General features: G+C 43.6%; 1 protein-coding gene across 5 annotated transcripts in view; it reads left to right on the top strand.

The window, feature by feature from the left end:
- Positions 1-18,676, top strand: part of ptdss2 (phosphatidylserine synthase 2) — a 110,280-nt gene that overhangs the window by 44,859 nt on the left and 46,745 nt on the right. The window lies entirely within an intron of this gene.

The raw sequence follows: 18,676 nt of genomic DNA, 5'->3' as shown, positions 1-18,676 counted from the left end.
AAGACCGGTTGGGCAGGGGAACATACACAGTGTCATCAACATTAATGGGACAAGCAAAGGAGAGTCCTGTATAAATTGATTTTAGAAGAGCTGAAAGACGCAAGGTATTGAGTACAATACAAAGACTTAATCAGTCCACCCTTTTTAGAATGCATTATTTGCTCAGTTTGATAAATTACGGCACTTTAAATGAAAGCCGTATACTGGCACGCTGTGATGTTGCCTATGGGTGACACAAATGTCTACTCCAGAGTTCAGATCTCGAACAAGCAAAGATATGAGAATTGTCCCATATTTAAGGCTGCCAATGCCCAAATTTTTTTTTATCATACTTGGTTAAAGACATAACGGTGCAAACTATTGAATAGGATGCTTATGGGTAGGTGTTTCCATGTCATCCTAGTCTCTCCTGTATTGGCCATGCACCATTTAATTAACACCGACAACAGAGTGCCTAACCCATGTATTGAGTCAAGTGTGGCCCCTTGAATGCTTTGTCCAGACTGGACACTGTCTCTGTGCCAGAGGTACAGAATAACAGAACGCAATCATCCACAAAAAAGCAGTCATCCTTCCTTCTAGTCCAACCTAGCTAACCTACCTTTTTCATGTATATCGTTATATATTAACTATCTACTATTAGTTGTACATTTGGGACATGATCCTTGTTGCGTTTTGGTCTCTCTCAGGTGCATTTTCTCAGCCCAGTGCTAAAGATTGTTTTCACAGGCAAGCACATGCTTCCAATGAAATAAAACTTGACCTTGCACGCGAAGTAATGACACCCATCATACCCGCGGTGAGCACTAAATTCTTTGTATTGCTGATCAGCTCACCTGAAAGTGTAAACTGCCTCAAATTCTGATTCTCTTTGGGCTGCCAAACAACAGATTGTATCTCAGTCTGTAAACTACTAATCAGTTTTAAAAAGAAATTAAACAGAAGCAAGTGTAAATGCAGCAGCTATCATTATTGCCTCGTAACCTGTATCTCTATGAAAACAGTAACTGTTGGGTATCCTATCTCTGCAGTGCTTTAAACAACTTGCAATCTCGATTCAGCATCTTTACATCAAAGAGAGCCCTCTGTTTGCCTCCACCGAATGGCAATACAGTGAAAAGAGAGGAAGTAGTGAAGTGGCAAAACATGCCACCCAGAGTAGGCAGCTTTTGGCTCTATCCACCAAAAACAGACTTTTAAAGGTACCTTCAGAAACTTGTCTCCAGCCCTTCATTCCAATAGCTTAAAAAGAAAGGTTTGCATTTATATCGTGCCTTTCATGACCTCTGCAAGTCCCAAAGTGCTTTACAGCCAATTAAGTACTTTTGAAGTGTAGTCACTGTTGTAATGTAGGAAACACGGCAGCCAATTTGTGCGCAGACAGCAATATAATGATCGGTTATCTGTTTTAGCCTAGCCTAGCCTAACATCTGCTAAGTTTCTAGAGACTTTAATAATACAGGATAAAGTTAATGCTTACCTAGAGAGATGAGGGTTAATTACGGGTAGCCAGCATGGATTTATAAAAGGCAAGTTGTGTCTGTGAAATGTAATAGTTATTTGAGAAAATAGTGGAGTGTATTGATAAAGGAAGTGGAAAGGGTGTTGTGTATATGGATTTGCAAAAGGCAGTTTGATAAGTTGCCACATAGGGGGCTTGTTGATAAAATTAAGGTACTCCAGAGAATGTGGCAGTATAGATAGGGAGCTGGTTAGAGGAGAAAGCAGAGCAGGGGTTAATGTTTTTCAGTCTGGAGGGATGTAAATAGTGGTGTCCCTCAAGGGTCTGTTGGTACTATTGCTCTTAATATATATAGGGTATGTGGGACACTTATCAAAATTTGCAGACACAAAATGTGGAATGTGATTTACTATGAAGAGTACTGTAAACAATTTCAGGGGCACATGGGTTAATAAATTGAGCAGATGAATGTCATGAAATTTAATGGAGAAGTGTGTGGTGACACATTTTGGGAGAAAGAATAAAGAGACCACATATGCTAAGTGGTAACACTTTAAATGGAGTAGAGAAACAGTCTTCAGGGTTCAGATACACAAATCTTTTAAAAGTGAAATTATAAAGCTTTTTTTCCGGAATCCTAGGTTTTATAAATAGGGGTATAGATTACAAAAGCAAAGCGGTAATGAAGAAAACCTGTACAAATCATGGCTAGGACACATTAAAATGTTGTGTCCATGAATGGCAAGGCAATGAGGAGGGTGCAGAAGAGTCATAGTCATACTGGCACAGAAGGAGGCCATTCGGCCCATCAAGTCCGTGCTGGCTCTCTGTAGAGCAATCCGGTCCGTCCCATTTCCCCCGCTCTATCCCCGTAGCCCTGCAAGTTTATTTCCCTCAAGTGCCTATCCAGTCTCCCCTTGAAAACATTGTGTCTGTCGGCAGCGAGTTCCAGGTCCTCACCACTTGCTGCGTAAAAAAGTTTTCCCCCGCATCCCCCCTGTATCTCTTGCCCAAAACCTTAAATATGTGTCCCCTAGTCCTTGTATCATCAACTAGTGGGAGCAGCCTATCTCTTTCTAGCCTATCCAAACCTGTCATCATCTTGTACACCTCTATTGAATCACCCCTCAACCTCCTTTGCTCTAATGAAAACAAATCCAGCTTCTCCAACCGATCCTTGTAGCTAAGATCCCCCATCCCCGAAACCATTCTGATAAATCTCCTCTGCACCCTCTCAAGGGCCTTCACATCCTTCCTAAAGTGTGGTGACCAGAACTGGACGCAATACTCCAGTTGTGGTCTAACCAGCGCTTTATAAAGGTTCAGCATAACTTCTCTACTTTTGTACTCAATACCTCTATTTATGAAGCCCAAGATCCCATATGTTTTGTTAACCACTCTCACTATGTCCTGCCACCTTCAGGGACCTATGCACATTAACTCCCAGGTCCTTCTGTCCCTGCACACTCTATAAAACTGTGCCATTAAGTGTATATTGCCTCTCCCTGTTCCTTCTGACAAAATGCATCACCTCGCACTTCTCTGTATTAAATTCCATCTGCCACTTGTCTGCCCATTCTGCTAGCCTTTCTATGTCCTGTTGTAGTCGATTGGTATCCTCACTGTTTGCCACACCCCCAAGTTTGGTGTCATTGGCAAATTTAGAAATTCTACTCTGTATTCCAATATCCAGGTCATATATCACAAAAAGCAGTGGCCCCAGCACTGACCCTTTGGGAACACCACTGTCTACCATCCTCCAGTCTGAAAAACAGCCATTTACCACAACTCGCTGTTTTTTATCCTTAAGCTAATTCCTTATCCAAGCTGCCACTGATCCACCTATTCCATGAGCCTCAATTTTGTTAACCAGCCTTCTATGTGGTTCTTTATCAAACACCTTCCTAAAATCCATGTAGACAACATCCATTGCATTCCCATCATCAATGCTCCCTGTTACTTCATCAAAAAATTCAATTAGATTAGTCAAACATGATCTGCCTTTTACAAATTTGCGTTGGCTCTCCTTAATTAGCTTAAACCTCTCCAAGTGCCCGTTAATTTTTTCCTTGATTAATGGCCCAGAAATTCAGGTCGGGGGCTTCCCGCGGGTGTAAGCCCCCGACCTGCACTTACCTTGCGCGCCGGCAGTTTAGCTGTAGGGCCCCGTGGAATTCCGATCCGGAGCCTGGTCCAGCTGCCGGCGCGCAGTGCTTGCGTATCCCAGGGACGCAGTTAGTTTGATGCGTCCCCTGGGATCACGTGGGCCATGGGCAGCTAATCAGAACAGGGAATGCTCCATTCATAAGTCTGACAGGAAGACCTGTCAAGACTTATAAATACTACGGCCCCAAAATAGTACTAAACCTTCAAATAAATATTTTAAAAAATCACATTTTTTAAATAAACTATAAATTACATGAAATAACTATTTTAAACAATAATTTAAATTTTTGAAAAAATTAATTTTATATTCTAACGGGGCTAAAAATAAACTTACCTTGCTTTAAAGTATTTAAAAATAATAAACCTGTGGAAAAAATGTTTTAATTTTAATTAATTCACCACTTACCTTGAAAAAGCAGGCCTTACACCTGCTTTTTACATTTCTAAATTCTGCAGACTTGCCCTCACGGGAAAAACCTGTATTAAAAAAAATAAAAAAAATAACGAAGTTCCATGCGCACGCGTAGCCTCCCCTGCGCACGTGTTCGACCTCTGAACCTCTTGGTTCAGAGGAACGGAAGTGCCGGTTTCCCATGCTGCAAGAAACCGGCACTTCCATCGGGCCTACGGGTGAGTACCCCGTGCGTACTCATCCGTGGAGACCCGAATTTCTGGGCCATTGAATCTAAAACTTTACCCACCACTGATGTTAAACTGACTGGCCAGTAGTTACTAGGATTGTCCTTGCACCCTTTTTTGAACAATGGTGTCACATTTACCGCTTTCCAATCCTCGGGCACCTCCTCCGCATCTAGGGAAAATTGGAAAATTATGGCAAGCCCTTCTGCTATTTCCTCCCTCAATTCCCTTAGCAACCTCGGATGCAAGCCATCTGGACCAGGCGACTTATCCACTCTAAGCATACCCAGCCTTTCTAGTACACCCTGTCTATTCATTTTCACCCCTTCCATTGCTTCTACCTTTTCCACTTCTACTGATATTTTGCCAGTAAACACCGATACAAAGTACTGATTGAGTATTCTAGCCTTGCCCTGCGCCTTTAAGCATATAACACCACCTTTGTCCCTAATAGGCCCCACCCTGCCTCTTACTACCCGCTTACTATTTACATGCCGGTAGAAGATTTTTGGGTTCCCTTTTATGTTAACTGCCATTTTACTCTCATTCTCTCTTTGCCAATCTTATTTTCATCTTCACTTCCCCTCTCAAATTATTGTATTTGGTCTGGTTCTCCCTTGAAGAATTCAGCTGACATGCATTTTATACACCTTTTTTTTTGTTTCATCTTCTCTATCTCCCTCATCATCCAAGGAGCCCTTGCTTTGGTTCCCTTACCCTTCCCTCTTGTTGGAATGTACCTAGCCTGTACTTGGAACATCTCCTCCTTTAAAGATCACCTATTCCGTTAGTTTTTCCTGTCAGTCTTTGGTTCCATTTTACCCTGGCTAGATCCTTTCATACCCCATTGAATTTAGCCCTAATCCAGTTTAGAAGTTCCACTCTAGATTTTTCCTTGCTCCTCTCCATTGCTAATCTAAATCTTATGATACGATAATCACTTGTACCCAAGTGTTTTCCCACAGACACATGGTCGACCTGTCCCACCGCATTCCCCAGCACCAGATCCAGCAATGCTTTCTTCCTAGTTGTGCCAAGAACATACTGGTCAAGGAAATTCTCCTGAACATCTTTCAGAAATTCCAGGGATTTGAGCACATAAAGCTCGGCTGACGCTCCACTGCAGTGCTGAGGGAGCGCTGCATTGTCGGAGGTGTCGTCTTTCGGATGAGACGTTAAACCGAGGCCCCATCTGCTCTCTTGGGTGGACGTAAAAGATCCCATGGCACTATTTCGAAGAAGAGCGGGGGAGTTATCCCCGGTGTCCTGGTCAATACTTATCCCTCAACCAACATAACAAAACAAACAGATGGTCTGGTCATTATCACATTTCTGTTTGTGGGAGCTTGCTGTGCAAATTGGCTGCCGCGTTTCCCACATTATAACAGTGACTCCACTTCAAAAGTACTTCATTGACTGTAAAGCACTTTGAGACGTCTGGTTGCCGTGAAAGGCGCTATATAAATATATAAGTCTTTCTTTAATTAAAGCCCCCCAAATATCACCACTCTATAGCTCTTGTATATCTCTGCGATTTCCCTGTAGATTTGCTCCTCTACCTCCCCCTCACTGTTTGGAGGCCTATAGAATACCCCCAATAGTGTGATCATACCCTTTTTGCTCCTCAACTCAAGAGTTTTAATAAGATTGTCTCTGATGAGAGGCTTTAGTTCTGAGGAGGAACTAAATAAACTGGTGCCCTTTTCATTACAGCAGACATTTGATGGTGGCAGCACAAGTAAATAAGACTGTTAAAAAAGCATACGGGATCCTTGGCTTTATAAATAGAGGCATAGAGTACAAAAGCAAGTTATTCTAAACCTTTTATAAATCACTGGTTAGGCCTCAGCTGGAGGATTGTGTCCAATTCTGGGCATAGACTTTAAGAAGGATCTCAAGGCCATGGAGAGGGTGCGGAGGAGATTTACTGGAATCGTATCAAGGATGCGGGACATCAGTTACATGAAGAGACTGGAGGAGCTGGGATTGTTCTCCTTAGAGCAGAGAAGGCTAAGGGGAGATTTAATAGAGGTATTCAAAATTATGAAGCGGTTTGATCGAGTAAATAAGGAGGAACTGTTTCCAGTGGCAGAAGGGCTGGTACCCAGAGGACACAGGTTGAAGGTAATTGGCAAAAGAGCCTCAAGTGAGATGAGAAAATATTTTATGCCGCAAGTTACGATGATCTGGAATGCACTGCCTGGGTGCTGGAAGCAGATTCAGCAGTAACTTTCAAAAGCGAATTGGATAAATACTTGAAGATGAGAAAATTACAGGGCTATAGGGAAAGAGCAGGGGAGTGGGACTAATTGGATAGCTCTTTCAAAGAACCAGCATAGGCACGATGGGCCGAATGGCCTCCTTCTGTGCTGTAATAAGATTCTATAAGTTTAAGAGATCATCTGCTAAAGCTGTTGAAATTATGGAGTGTTTTGATAAGCTAAACTGAGAGAAACTATTTCCACTCAAAAAACCAACCCTTGACCCCTCTGTTCTTGCAAACTACCGCCCCATCTCCAACCTTCCTTTCCTTTCCAAAGTCCTTGAACGTGTTGTCGCCTCCCAAATCCATGCCCATCTTTCCCGCAACTCTGTTTGAATCCCTTCAATCAGGTTTCCGCTCCTGCCACAGAACCGAAACGGCTTTCATCAAAGTCACAAATGACATCCTTTGTGACTGTGACAAAGGTAAACTGGTCCTCCTTGTCCTCCTTGACTTGTCTGCAGCCTTTGACACGGTTGACCACCCCATCTTCCACCGTCGTCCAGCTGGATGGGATTGCATTTGCCTGATTCCATTCTTGTCTATCTAATCGTAGCCAGAGAATCACCTGCAACAGCTTCTTTTCCTGCTCCCGCATCGTTGCCTCTGGTGTCCCCCAAGGATCTATCCTTGGCCCCCTCCTATTTCTCATCTACATGCTGCCCCTTAGCGACATCATCCGAAAACGCAGCGTCAGTTTCCACGTGTGCTGCTGACACCCAGCTCTACCTCACAACCACTTCTCTCGACCCCTCCACAGTCTCTAAATTGTCAGACTGCTTGTCCGACATCCAGTTTTGGATGAGCAGAAATTTTCTCCAATTAAATATTGGGAAGACTGAAGCCATTGTTTTTTGTTCCTGCCACTGATTACAACCCTCTCATTAATATGTCTGAGGCTGAACCACAATGTTTGCAACCTTGGTGTCATATTTGACCCTGAAATGAGCTTCCGATCACATATCCACAGCATAAATAAGACCGCATATTTCCACCTCCGTAACATCGCCCTTCTCTGCCCTTGCCTCAGCTCATCGCTGCTGAAACGCTCATCCATGTCTTTTTTACCTCTAGACTTGACTATTCCAACGCATTCCTGACTGGCGTACCACATTCTACATCACGTAAGCTTGAGGTGATCCAAACCTCGGCTGTCTGTGTCCTAACTCTCACCAAGTCCCGTTCACCCATCACCCCTGTGCTCGCTGACCTACGTTGGCTCCCGGTTAAGCAATGCCTCCATTTCAAAGTTCTCATCCTTGTTTTCAAATCCCTCCCTGGCCTCGCCCCTTCCTATCTCTGTAATCTCCTTCAGCCCCACAACCCTCCGAGATATCTGCGCTCCTCTAATTCTGTCCTCTGAGGATCCCTGATGATAATCACTCAACCTTTGGTGGCCGTGCCTTCTGTTGCCTAGGCCCTGGGCTCTGGAATTCCCTGCCTAAACCTCTCCGACTCTCCACCTCTCTTTCCTCCTTTAAGACGCTCCTTAAAACCTACCTCTTTGACCAAGATTTTGGTCACCTGCCCTAATTTCTCCTTATGTAGCTTGGTGTCAAATGCTTTTGTCTTATAATACTCCTGGGCAGCGCCTTGGAACGTTTTACTACGTTAAAGGCGCTATATAAATACTTGTTGCTGGTTGATTTGTCAGTAAGTAATGGGTATAAATTTAAGGTCATCAAAGAAACAAAGGGCGAAGTGAGGGGAAATCATTTTCTCCACAGAGGGCGATTAGGACAGAGTGCTCTACCAGAAACAGTGGTGGAAGCAGAATCCATAATCGGTTTAAAAGGAAATTGGATAAATATTTTTTAAAGTTTTTAAAAAAGATACGAGGAAAGGACTACACAAGTACTTAATTGGCTGCAAAGCACTTTGGGACGTCCAGAAAGGCGCTATATAAATGTAAGTTCTTTAAGCGTCTAGCCCTCTAGGATCTGGTGCAGGCACAATGGACTGATGGCTGAATCCTGTGCTGTAAAATGTTGTTGTTCTACAATTACCAGGACAAAGCAATCCTGAGAGCTCCTTACTGATTCAGCCGTTGTAACCACTGGCTGAATAAAGACCTGATGCAGTAGCAGGATTGTAAATCTGCGGAACAGAGAGCCCTGGTGATCTGCGTTAATTACTTCTGCCTGGGTGAATTTTGAGTCTTCCCTCGCTTGTTGATTTAAAAACATCCATTTTAGAAAAGAAAGACTTGCATTTGCAATAGCGCCTTTCACGACCTCAGGAGGTCCCAAAGCACTTTACAGCCAATTAAGTGCTTTTGTAGGAAACCTGTCTGTTTGTTATAATTGACATTAAAGACACATTATGTGCATTGCTGTGCATCACAGATGTACGTATTTCAGTTGGCCAGCCTGTGCTTAAGTAGCTCAGGGACCAAATTAAAGTGATCTTGAGCAAACTCTCACGTTATATTAAAGACTTCTAATCAAATAGCATATCTCTCATCCATCACATAATTAAGCTTTTTGAATTGAGATTTCATCAGCATTCAGGGCATGATCCTGTGGTGCCCCCATTGGATTTAGTCTTAAAGATAACCTTGGGTGGTGGTGAAGTGGGGTGACTTCTATAAAAATGTATAAATTTGGGGAGAATAAAAAGCTTACAGTAGTTGGTGCAGTGAGCCTACCTCAAATCTTAATTTTACTCCAGCCTTTCCATATTTCTTTTTAATAATGTACTTCACCCATACCTCCCCAGCTAACCCATATCACACTGTTTCCTTTTGGTAACTATCTGTTTCGATAGCAGAAAGACATGAGATTATTCTCTGCCTGTTACTACCCTTGGAGAAGGTGCAGAGTTAATTTACTAGAATGGTTCCAGAGATTAAGGTCTTCAATTATGTGGAGAGACTGGAGAAGCTGGGATTGTTCTCCTTGGTGCAGAGAAGGTTGACGGCAGATTTAATAGAGGTGTTCAAAATTATATGAAGGGTAGATAGGAGAAACTGTTTCCACTGGCAGGAGGGTTAGCAGCCAGAGGATGCAGATTTAAAATAATTGGCAAAAGAACCGTGGGGGGGGGGGAGGGGGGAGATTTTTTATTGAGTTGTAGTCCACAAACACTGCCTGAAAAGGTGATGGAAGCAGATTCAATAGTAATTTTCAAAAGAGAATTGGTTATATACTTGAAAAGGAATTTTTTTTTTAAAGCTATGAGGAAAGAGCAGAGGAGTAGGACTAATTGGAAAGCTCTTTCAGAGGGCCGGCACAGGCATGATGGGCCAAATAGCCACTTTCTGTGCTTTAATATTCTATGACCAGATTTGATTAGCTGTGGCAGTTAACTGTTGTACTCAAGTGGTAAGCCTTATTCCCTGCTGACCTGATTTTTAAATGGGGATTTACAGATCCACCTGTATCCAGCTACTTGTGGCTTAAAAATGTGTATTCAGATGGAATATTAGGATTTCAACAAACTGAAGGTTAAAATACAACACAGCAGGTTTTTGCAGAAAAGACAATGATCTATTGGCCTGTGAAGAAAACATGCCCCATGCTTAATGAAGAGAACACTACAATCTGATTCTTATGTTTGGGCAGTATTAAACCCTCACAAGCAGATGATAGGATGAACTGCTTTTTAATATGGGGAAGAATAATATGCAGTGCTGTTAAAATTTATTTGCTTTAACATAATTTACCCACTTTGTAAATATATTCAATCCACTGCTAGATGAGCCAAGACACCACTGCCATTTTGGAAGTCGTTGCTTCATGTAATTTTTTAACTTGTTTTTTGGTTTTAAATTGATCAGCGATTTAAATGAGCTGAAACAGGCAAAATGCCTATTTTTATCTGCACTGGATCCACAAGTAAATCTGTGGGCAAATTAAATTAGGCGTTTATCAGAATTTACTCATCACCCTAAGGTTGATGGTCATTGACATTTTGTGTTTAGAAAAGCAGAGATACTTGGGGGTTTCCACAGTATATTCAGCAAAAAGTAAGTTTGATGGATGCACTTGTTAAGAACACCCCTTTCCTCTGGAACCTTAGGTTGCAGCTAGCTCAAATCAATGGTTTGTGAGTCTCCTCTCTGCTGTTATGTGAAATTAATAATTTTGGAGTAATCAACTTTTTTTTTTTAAGTGTTAGTGAATCCACAGTACAAATCTTGAAATTAATGGGCAATGTTACTCGGTAACATAAAGTAGGGTGATGCATTAAACAATGATCTGAAGTTGATAAAAGGAAAAAGTACACGTCCCACAGTAATATCAATGTAAACGCTCCTCTCTATCCCCTGCCCCCCACAAATGATTTTGGTGAAATTGCAGAGTATTTCTTTTTAGGGGCAATCTCATTTTCTTGTCGGCTTCAAGACTCAAAGTGAGGGACGTCAGCAATGACTCTGGTGCCACTGGTTGAAATCCTTCTGGAAGTGATCCTAGAGCTGTCAGTAATATGACAATTCAATATTTATTGCTACAAAAACAGAAAATGCTGGAAATACTCAGCAGGCCAGGCAGCAACTGTGGAGAGAGAAACAGAGTTAACGTTTCAGGTCGATGACCCTTTGTCAGAATTGGAAAAAGCTGGAGATGGAACAGGTTTTTAAACAAGTGCAGAAGCAGGGAAAGGTGGGAGGGGAGGAAAGAACAAAAGGGAAGGTCTGTGATAGGATGGAAGGCAGGAGAGATTAACATAGAAACATAGAAGATAGGAGCAGGAGTAGGTCATTCGGCCCCTTGAGCCTGCTCCGCCATTCAATGCGATCATGGCTGATTATCCAAATTCACTACCCTGACCCTGCTTTCTCCCCATATCCCTTGATCCCCTTAGCCTTAAGAAATATATCTAACTCCTTCTTGAATATATTTAATGAATTGGCCTCAACTGCCTTCTGTGGTAGAGAATTCCACAGGTTCACCACTTTCTGGGTGAAGAAATTCCTCCTCATCTCTGTCCTGAATGGCTTACCCCTTATCCTTAGACTGTGACCCCTGGTTCTGGTCTCCCCCGCCATTGGGAACATCCTGCCTTCCTGCATCTAGTCTGTCTAGTCCTGTTAGAATTTTATAAGTTTCAATGAGATCCCCTCTCATTCTTCTAAACTCTAGCGAATATAAGCCTAATCGAGCCAATCTCTCTCCATACGTCATTCCTGCCATCCCAGGTATCAGTCTGGTGAATCTTCGCTGCACTCCCTCCATGGCAAGAACATCCTTCCTCAGATAAGGCGACCAAAACTGCACACAATACTCAAGGTGTGGTCTCACCAAGGCCCTGTACACCTGTAGCAAGATATCCTTGCTCCTGAACTCTAATCCTCTCGCTATGAAGGCCAGCATACCATTTGCCTTCTTAACCGCCTGCTGCACCTGCATGCTTACCTTCAACGACTGGTGCACAAGGGCACCCAGGTCTCGTTGCACTTCCCCTTTTCCCAATCTGTTGCCGTTCAGATAACCTGCCTTCCTGTTTTTGCCACCAAAGTGGATAACCTCGCATTTATCCACATTATACAGCATCTGCCCAATCGCCCAACCTGTCCAAATCATACTGGAGTTTCTCTGCATCCTCCTCACAGCACACACGCCCACCCAGCTTTGTGTCATCTGCAAACTTGGAGATATTACATCTAGTTCCCTCGTCTAGATCATTAAGATATATTGTGAATAACTGGGGTCCTAGCACCGATCCCTGTGGTACCCCACTAGTCACTGCCTTCCACTCGGAAAAAGACCCGTTTATTCCAACTCTTTGCTTCCTGCCTGCCAACCAGTTTTCTATCCAAGTCAGTACCTTACCCCCAATCCCATGTGCTTTAACGTTGCACGCTAGTCTCTTATACGGGACCTTATTGAAATCCTTCTGAAAGTCCAAATACACCACATCCACTGGTTCTCCCTTATCTATTCTACCAGTTACATCCTCAAAAAATTCCAGTAGATTAGTCGAGCATGATTTACCTTTTGTAAATCCATGTTGACTTTGTGTGATCCTGTCACTGTTTTCCCAGTGCTCTGCTATTAGATCTTTTATCATGGACTCTAGCATTTTCCCCACTACCGCTGTCAGGCTTACTGGTCTATAATTCCCTGTTTTTTCTCTACCACCTTTTTTAAATAGTGGGGTTACATTAGCTACCCTCCAATCCATGGGAACTGTTCCAGAGTCTCTAGAATTTTGGAAGATGACCAGCAATGCATCTACTATTTCCAGGGCCACTTCCTTAAGGACCCTAGGATGTAGATTATCAGGCCCTGGGGATTTATCGGCCTTCAATCCCGTCAATTTCCCTAACGCTATTTCCCTACAAAACTGCTTTCATTCAGTTCCTCCCTCTCATTAGACCCTATGTTCCCCGACAAATCTGGGAGTTTATTTGTGTCCTCCTTTGTGAAGACAGAACCAAAGTATGTATTTAATTGGTCTGCCATGTCTTTGTTCCCCATTATAAATTCCCCTGATTCTGACTGCAAGGGACCTACGCTTGACTTTACCAATCTTTTTCTCTTCACATATCTATAGAAGCTTTTACAGTCAGTTTTTATGTTCCCTGCAAGCTTACTCTCATACTCTATTGTCCCCCTCTTAATTAATCCCTTTGTCCTCCTTTGCTGAATCCTAAACTGCTCTCATCCTTAGATTTGCTACTTTTTCTGGCCAATTTATATGTCCTCTCCTTGGATCTTATGCCATCCCTAATTTCCCTCGTTAGCCAATGTTGAGTCACCTTTTTTGTTTTATTTTTATGCCAAACCGGGATGAACAAATTCTGTAGTTCTTCCATGCGATCTTTAAATGTTTGCCATTGCCTATTCACCGTCCACCCTTTCAGTAACATTCCCCAATCCATCCTAGCCAACTCGTGCCTGATACCATCGTAGTTTCCTTTATTTAATTTCAGTACCCAAGTCTCTGAATCAACTACTTCACTCTCCATCTTAATGAAGAATTCTTACATATTATGATCGCTCCTCCCCAAGGGGCCTTGCACAACAAGATTGCTAATTAATCCTTTCTCATTACATAATACCCAGTCTAAGATGGCCTGATCTCTAGTTGGTTCCTCAACATATTGGTCCAAGAAACCATCCTGTATACACTCTAGGAATTCCTCTTCCACAGTATTGTTACTAATTTGGTTAGACCAATCTATATGTAAATTAAAGTCACCCATGATAACTGCTGTGCCCTTATTGCATGCATCTCTAATTTCCCGTTTAATGCCATCCCCAACTTCAGCATTACTGTTTGGGGGTCTGTATACAACTCCCACTAATGTTTTCTGCCCCTTGGTATTTCTCAGCTCTACCCATACAGATTCCACATCTTCAGAGCTAATATCCTTCCTTACTATTGTGTTAATCTCTTTAACCAGCAATGCTACCCCACCACCTTTTCCTTTTTGCCTGTCCTTCCTGAATATTGAATACCCCTGGATGTTGAATTCCCAGCCTTGGTCACCCTGGAGCCATGTCTCCGTAATCCCAATTATATCATATCCGTTTACATCAATTTGCACAGCAAATTCACCCACCTTATTACGAATGCTCCTTGCATTAAGACACAAAGCCTTCAGGCTTGTTTTTTTAACACTCTTAGACCTTTTAGAATTATTGTTTACTGCGACACCCTTGATTTCTCTGACTTCCACTTTTGCTTTTCTCCTTCCTGTCTTTTGCTTCTATCCTTGCTTCCCTTTCCTCTGTCTCCCTGCACAGGTTCCCAACCCCCTGCCATTTTAGTTTAAACCCTCACCAACAGCACTAGCAAACACTCCCCCTAGGACATCGGTCCCGGTCCTGCTCAGGTGCAAACCGTCCAGTTTGTACTGGTCCCACCTCCCCCAGAACCGGTTCCAATGTCCCAGGAATTTGAATCCCTCCCCCTTGCACCATTCTTCTAGCCGCATATTCAGCTGAAATATCCTTCTATTTCTACTCTGACTAGCATGTGGCACTGGTAGCAATCCTGAGATTACTACCTTTGAGGTCCTATTTTTTAATTTACCTCCTAACTCCCTATATTCAGCTTTTAGGACCTTATCCCATTTTTTACCTATATCGTTGGTACCTATATGCACCACGACAACTGGCTTTTCACCCTCCCCCTCCAGAATGCCCTGCAGCCGCTTTGAGACATCCTTGACCCTTGCACCAGGGAGGCAACATACCATCCTGGAGTCGCATTTGCGGCCGCAGAAACACCTATCTATTCCCCTTACAATAGAATCCCCTATCACTAAGCTCTCTTGCTCTTTTTCCTCCCGTCCCGTGCAGCAGAACCACCCATGGTGCCAGAAAGTTGGTTGCTGCTGCCTTCCCCCGATAAGCCATCCTCCCCAACAGTATCCAAAGCAGTATATCTGTTTGAGAGGGGGATGGCCACAGGGGACCCCTGCACTACCTGGCTGCGCCTACTACTCTGCCTGGCGGTCACCCATTCCCTTCCTGCCTGTGCAGCTTTTACCTGCGGTGTGACCAACTGATTAAACGTGATATCCTAGACGTCCTCAGCATCGCAAATGCTCCAGTATGTATCCATTCACAGCTCCAGCGCCGCAATGTGGTCTGTCAGTAGCTGCAGCTGGATACACTTCCCGCACACATGGCTGTCAGGGACACAGGAAGTGTCCCTGCTTTCCCACATAGTGCAGGAGGAGCATGCCATGGGGCCAAGCTGTGCTGCCATGACTTACCCTTTAATTTAAATTAAATCAATACCACCAATTATACTATTAAATGATGTACTTGAGGGCCCTTGTTTCCTAGCACTCCCCGCTACAGAACAGACACCTTAGAAACTATAACCACAAAATTAAGATCTTCTAAACTTTATAAACTATGAACCTTAACTGTCAAACTACAGAGTAGTGTAAGTACTCACCCAATCAGCTGCTTCCTCCTGCCTGCGTCACGTTTTGAATCGTGACGTGGCTCTAAATGCTGCCGCCGGTCTGCGAGATTGGTAAGCCTCTGTATATAAAAAAAAAAAAAAGCCCGCGTAAGTGAGTTTAAATTCTCAGAGTCGCTGCTCCCGACAATTAAGAGACATTGGGCCAAAAATTCGGGTCGGGGGCTTCCCGCGGGTGCAAGCCCCCGATCTGCACTCACCCTGCGCGCTGACATCTGAAGCCCGGGCCTGCTTGCATTTCCTGTCACAGGCCCGGTTCAGATGTCAGCGCGCAGTGCTTACCTGATCCAGCGGCGTAGTTAGTGCGATGTGCCGGCTGGGATCAGGTGAGCACTGTACAACCAATCAGGGGAGGGGAAGGTTCATTCATGAGTTTGAGAGTAAGAACTGTCAAACTCATGAAAACTACGGGGGCCCAAAACACTATTTAAACTTTAAATAAAAATTTAAAAAACATGCCAATCATTAAATTAAGTATAAATAAGTTTAAAAAAAATAATTTAAACAATTTTTTTTTGTTGAAAAAAATAAATTTTTAATAAAAAGGGTCTAAAACTAAACTTACCTTATTGTAGATTCTTTAAAATAATAAACCTGTGGGAATTTTTTTTCTAAATTACACTAAAACACCACTTACCTGTAAAAATAAATACTTACATGTGCTTTTTACAAGCGTAAAGACCGGAGGCCTTTACACATGCTCAAATCCCCCAAAACACAGGAAATCCAAGACGCACGCGCTGCCCCCTACAGCGCACACGCTAGCCTCTTCAACTCTTGGGTTGGAGGAGAGGCAATGCCGGTTTTCAGCGCATGCGCTGTGCATGCTGAAAACCGGCATTTCCTCCGGCCAGACGCGTGAGTACCCCTTCCGTACTCACGCGTTTGGGGAGGAATTTCTGCCCCATTAAGTGAGATTAAAGAGATGGTGCAAGGCAAAAGGAGATGGTAATGGGACAAGTTTAAAAACAAAAGATGGCTCTAGATGAAGTGTAAATGGCACTGACAGAATGAAAGACAGCTGCCACATGGGAGAGTGAAAATGTGTTTTATTGCTACTGCTGTATTTTGTCCTTGTCTAGCTGGGCTACTGCTAACTCAAAACTAAGGCCTTGTTTTAGAGTAGTTTGCAATTGTGGTAGAGAATTAAGCTGCAGTCAGGGGGCTGGTTCTGAATCAAAAACTCAACCAACATTTGAATCGGAAGTAACAACAGAAAATGCTGGAAAAACTCAGCAGGCCAGGCAACATCCGTGGCGAGAAATTAGAGTTGACGTTTCGGGTATAACCCTTTTTCAAAACTGGAAAGGATGGAATTGGAAGCTTTGTGTTGTATAATTTTAGTTTTTTTGCTGGGCTATTAGATGTACTACTGCATGCAGGAGCTGAGGAGAATCTCATTGCCTGAATGATGGATTCTAGCAGGTGTAGTGCTGCATGTAGGCACCTGTTCCACAGCCTGGGAGTAGCCCTGCCCGCACAGTAGACCACTAGCAAAACTGCTACTGGTGTCGCAACATCTGAAAGCCAAAACTGTAGGTATAATTAACTTCAGTTGAGCTTGACTTGAGCTTTTGGTTGAATGAGCCACTTCCCATAGTAGTTATTGGGCTCGTTTCTGTTTATGCCAATGCTTCCCCATTTATACGACAGCATGGAATGGAAGACAATGGTGAAATGTACATGCATGAGATTTGAACAGGTGTTCTTTCTCTGGAACAGTCAAAATCTATTTAACGTCTCATCTGAAAGACAGCACAACACAATGCAGCACTCCCTCTGAACTGTATTAGACTGTATGCTTAATTCTTAGAAAGGGGCTTGAAAACACACAGCCTGCTTGACTTTAGTGGCACTGCACTGTGCACATGCGTTATCTCATCTGTGCACAGATGGTGCAGAATTGCACCTGCGACTCTGCCAGTCTGGACATGTGGGTTCTGTATTGTAAAAGTTCCTTGCTGACCTCAGAAAATAGGCCGACAGCGCAGCCTGCAAATATTCTGACCCAAACTGGAGAACCCAACCTACATGTGTCCTAGACCCAACCATCTTCAGCTGCTTCACCAATGACCTTCCCTCCATCATAAGGTCAGAAGTGGGGATGTTTGCTGATGACTGCACAGTGTTCAGTGCCATTCGCAACTCCTCAGATAATGAAGCCATCCATGCTTCATGCAGCAAGAGCTGGACGACATTCAGGCTTGAGCTGAAAGTGGCAAGTAACATTCGCGCCACATAAGTGCCAGGCAATGACTATCTCCAACAAGTGAGCATCCAACCACCACCCCATGACATTCAACGGCATTACCATCGCCGAATCCACCACCATTAATATCCTGGGGGTCACCCTTGACCAGAAACTTAACTGGACCAGCCACACACATTCTGTGGCAACAAGAGCAGATCAGAGGCTGGGTATTCTGTGGCGTGTCTCACCTCCTGACTTCCCAAAGCCTTTCCACCATCTACAAGGCACAAGTCAAGAGTGTGATGGAATACACTCCACTTGCCTGGATGAGTGCAGCTCCAACAACACTCAATAAGCTCGACACTATCCAAGTCAAAGCAGCCCGCTTGCTTGGCACCCCATCCACCACCTTAAACATTCACTCCCTCCACCACCGGCAGACCGTGACTGCAGTGTGTACCATCTACAAGATGCACTGCAGTAACTCGCCAAGGCTTCTTCGGCAGCACCTCCCAAACCTGCGACCTCTTCCACCTAGAAGGACAAGGGCAGTAGGCGCATAGGAACACCACCACCTCCAAGTCTCGCACCATCCTGACTTGGAAGTATATTGCCATTTCTTCATCGTCGCTGAGTCAAAATCCTGGAACTTCCTGCCTTCACCACACGGACTGTAGCGGTTCAAGAAGACAGCTCACCTCCACCTTCTCGAGGGCAACTAGGGATGGGCAATAAATGCTGGCCTTGTCAGCGACGCCCACATTCCATGAATGAATATTTAAAAAATGCTGGCACTTGCTTTTTATTTTTCAACCTCTAGCAGTTTGGGCGATTGAAAACCCCATTCCTGGAGGATTTCACTGCCCGTCAGCAAGCGTACTGCGTTATTTATGCTGCAACATTACTGCCAGTGCAATTAGAGGAAAGTGTAGTATAAAGGGAGCATTGATGTAACTACTTCAATCATGGGTTAGTTGGCAGGAGGAGAAAGAGACAATATTACAAAACATTTATAAATTTCAACTGCAGGGGTTAGAATGGTTTGAATACTTAATAGACGTATGTTTTA

Source organism: Somniosus microcephalus, chromosome 15, assembly GCF_052327205.1.
Source record: "Somniosus microcephalus isolate GS21.2 chromosome 15, FLI_Smic_1.0, whole genome shotgun sequence".
NCBI lineage: Eukaryota > Metazoa > Chordata > Chondrichthyes > Squaliformes > Somniosidae > Somniosus > Somniosus microcephalus.
Note: the sequence above shows the minus strand (reverse complement) of the source record. Positions and strands in the feature narration are given on the sequence as shown.